The sequence below is a fragment of the Telopea speciosissima genome, chromosome 9 (assembly GCF_018873765.1).
Source record: "Telopea speciosissima isolate NSW1024214 ecotype Mountain lineage chromosome 9, Tspe_v1, whole genome shotgun sequence".
Taxonomy (NCBI): Eukaryota; Viridiplantae; Streptophyta; class Magnoliopsida; order Proteales; family Proteaceae; genus Telopea; species Telopea speciosissima.
In genome coordinates this window covers 17,557,721-17,561,719 of record NC_057924.1, presented here as the reverse complement: position 1 = coordinate 17,561,719, position 3,999 = coordinate 17,557,721, and the positions used below count along the sequence as shown (strand labels likewise).

The window sequence follows — 3,999 nt, the reverse complement described above, 5'->3', positions numbered from 1 at the left end:
AAACCATGGTGAGGACATTCTAAGAGGAGGTTTTTAAATCTTTCCATGAATTTAGAAAAGGACTCATGTGGTTTCTGCATGAACTAGAATATGTCACTCTTGAGTTTATTAGTCTTGTAAAGAGGGAAATTTTTTCTCAAGAAGACAATGGTAAACTGATCCCATGTGGTAATGGAATTAGTAGGTAGTCCATAGAGCCACTTCTTGGCCTGGTCTTTCAGGGCAAAGGGTATAAACCTAAGCCTAACTGCATCATCAGTTAAATTCTGGACCTTAATTAGAACACAGACCTCCTCAAATTCCCTAAGGAAGAGATATGCATCCTCATTATCCATCCCATGGAAATGGGGTAGCATGCTGATGAAGTTGGTCTTGAGTTCATAGGTATTCCCTGTAACAACAGGCAGACTGATGCATGAGGGCTGTGCAGCCCTGGTAGGGTAGAACGTATCCTTAAGAGTCTTGGGTTGTTGGTCACCCATGGTCAAAGGTGGGGTCAAAGGTGGTAGAGAAGGTGGTCTTCTAATAAGACGATTACTTGAATCACGAATCCACACCTTAGCCATCTAAACAAATATGAGGTCTCTTTTAGAAAAATTAAAGAAAAATAAAAGACTTAAAAAAATTACTAAAAACAAGAGGGAGCCCAAGGTAGATAGTGCATCTATCCCTCAAAAATCGAAACAATGGTTCAAAAGCTGTAAGGATGCCATATAGGTTGATAGCAAGGGAACCCGTATAGTCTTCTATAGCCACCTACGGGCGACTCCAATGTGGATTCTGATGTAGAGTAGAGGTCTACTATACGTTTATGTTTTCAACGCTCTCACTATGTCGCTTTCCTATTATCAAGAGTGGTCACCTCCAAAGATAAGTCACATGCCAATCCACCCAACCAAGTCAAGATGTAGTGTCATAGGTAACTTAATCCTATGAGGGACACCAAAAGATGGAGGGTTGAAGCATATGAAGGACTTTAGATTGGGCGCACACTATTCGAAACAGAAGAGAAACAAGAAGAGGTTTTCAAAAATTGAATTTTTTTTTTTAGAAAAAGAAGAGAAAATAATAAACTAAAACACTTCAAACTACTTAAAAATCAAAAAAATAAAATGGACAATAATCACCCCGGCAACGACGCCAAAAATTTGTTTGAGTTAAAATAAAACCGCAAGCGTACGGGTCAATCATAGCTACGGGTCGAACACGAGGAGATATACACCACTCTATTTAACTAACTTAAAAGTAATGCAAAGTGAACCAAATTAAAGTGTTAAATTAAACTAATTAAACTAACGAAAATCAATGCATCCTAACTCATAAGCATCTAACAAAATTAAGGGATTAAATCGACGTCCTAACACATGAGCATCTAACCTATCAAACTAAAGCGAATTGAAAGGAATAGAAATGCAGCCACACATACTAACCACATAAAAAGAAATAAGGAAATAAAAATGCATCCATAAACCACAACCATATAAAATTAAAATAAAAGAAATAGAGGGGAAAGAAGAAGATGATAGAGAGAGATACAGGAGATGGAGAATGAGATTGAGAGTTTAGATAGTAAAACCTGGATGTACTTGTATGAATGTAATTGAAAAGCTTGAATACTTGCATAAACTTACCATGGCCTCCTCTTCTAAATCTTCAAGTCTTGTCATCAACTTAAGAACTTAGACTAGAAGACTTAAAACCTAAACTAGAATTAAGAAATTACAACCCAATTGAAGACTTAAATTGAAATTAAAGCATAAACTAAACCTATTATAACCATTAAATGAAAATAAAAAAAGCAAACTAGAACTTAGAAAAATCAAAAATCACAAATTAGAAGGAGAAGAAGAGAAGAAATTTCACTAAGTGAATGAGCAATTTTTTTCAAGAGAGGTAGGGGGTATTTATAGGGGGAAGAGAGGAGAAGAGAGAAGAGGGAAGTGTAAGAGAAATATTCCCTAAGAAAGAGAATATTCTCTTCTCCTTCCTCTTTTACAATGCCTTCAATCCTAAGAAAAAGAAAAATATAGAAAGAAGAAAATACAAAAAATCCTAGCTACATAAACCTTCTATTTCTAGAAAAGTAAATTTCTAATTCTAACTTGTGCTTCCTTTTCTTTGTAGGTGTCTTCTCCAAACAATGAGATCAAAGCATCTTTGACCTTTCAACCTTCCATAGATGAGAGAATATCTTTCAAAATAAATCTATCCCAAGTAGAATTCCAAAAGTGCCCTTGAAAAGTTGGAGGAGAGAGAGAGCAAGGGTGATGACTAGGATTCCACTCACAATTAATGAAATGTCAAATTTATCCTTCAAAAAACGTGGAGCATGGGATGCTTATATGGGCCTCACTGTTGTATTCCTTATGAAAGATCACCCAAAATAGACCCAAATTTTGTCCAATTTGGAGTTCGGGAGCCCAAGATATCTCAAGTTGAAGTTGGACTGCTCAGAGCCTTCCAAATGGAATCTTTCGGCTGACAGAAAGATAACTTCTGATAATTGAGCTAAGGCCCCTAGAATTCGAACTTCCGCTTTACTTTGTCCCCAGTTGACTATCAATAATTACAAATAAACCCCTATCCACGGAAACGGCCGTAACTTCTTTGTTACAACTCGGAATCAGGTGCCGTTTGAACCGTTGCGAAGCTGACTTGATGTGCTACGCATTCATACTATTAACACCTCAAAATTATGCTAAGGGGCCTACTGTAATCACATTCAAATTTGATTGATTGACGTGATTCTTTCAGTGCTCAATCCAAACTTGATTTTCTTGACTCCTGGGCGCTTTCGGCTATTTTTAACATATTTTGCTCCATTTTCACAAGAATTCACCTAAAACCTGAAAAGCACAAGAAAGCACCGAAGTAACTCTGTCTAATGTGGTAAAATGTATGCTCTATGCCCTAAGATTTCACACATAAATGTGCTCATCAGTGTGTGCCGCGAAGAAGATTTTCTTCAACCCCAAGGGTGGAAAGAAGATTACATTTATAAAGGATTAGAAGGGTCACAAGAAGTCGATTATCTTTTCTCTACAACTCATAAATTGATAGATTCAGGTTGCCAGGGCTACCTTGCCTCAGTCATGGATACAGAGGATAAATTTAGACCCTTGATAGAGCTTGATGTAGTGAGGGAATTCCCAAATGTCTTTCTGGAGGACCTAACTGAACTACCTCCCGACCAGGAAACCAAGTTCTTGATAGACTTGATTCTAGGGGCGGCGCCAGTGTCCAAGGCACCAAATAGAATGGCCCCTACGAAATTGAAGGAGTTGCAAACCCAACTACAAGATCTATTAAAGAAGGGATTTATCCAACCTAGTGTGTCTCCATGGGGAGCGTCGGTCCTCTTTGTTAAGAAGAAGGACAACAATATATGGATGTGCATCGATTACCAGGAGCTTAATAAGTTAACCATCAAGAACCGGTACCCGCTGCCAGGATAGATGATCTTGTCAATCAACTGTAAGGAGCAAAGGTATTTTCCAAGATCGACTTAAGGTTGGGTTACCATCAACTTAAGATCAGGGAAAGTGCCATTAACAAGATAGCTTTTCAGTCTAGATATGGCCATTATGAGTTCTTGGTCATGTCCTTTGGATTGACCAATGTAATTCTTGCCTTCATGGAGTAGATGAATAGGGTCTTTCAGGATGTGTTAGACAAGTTTGTGATTGTGTTCATTGATGATATACTGATTTACTCCAAGAGTATATAAGAACATGCTGGGCACCTCAGATTGGTTCTCCAGAGATTGAGGGAGAAGAAATTGTACACCAAATTTAGCAAGTGTGAATTTTGGCTACACCAAGTGGCATTCTTAGGCCATGTTGTATCTGAGAAGGGCATTGAAGTGGATCCGGGGAAAGTACAGGCAGTACTAGATTGGGAATCACCAAAGAATGTAGGAGAAATTTGAAATTTCCTTGGATTAGCTGGTTACTACAGGAGGTTTATTGAGAACTTTCTCGCATCTGAGCACCAATGACT

The 3,999-nt window shown here is 38.0% G+C and overlaps 1 non-coding gene across 1 annotated transcript; it reads left to right on the top strand.

Moving 5' to 3' along the window:
* On the top strand, positions 1-107 carry LOC122641214. Its single transcript, XR_006329862.1, has one exon. It is a non-coding gene; the product is annotated as a small nucleolar RNA R71 (small nucleolar RNA).
* The last annotated feature ends 3,892 nt before the right edge of the window (positions 108-3,999 follow it).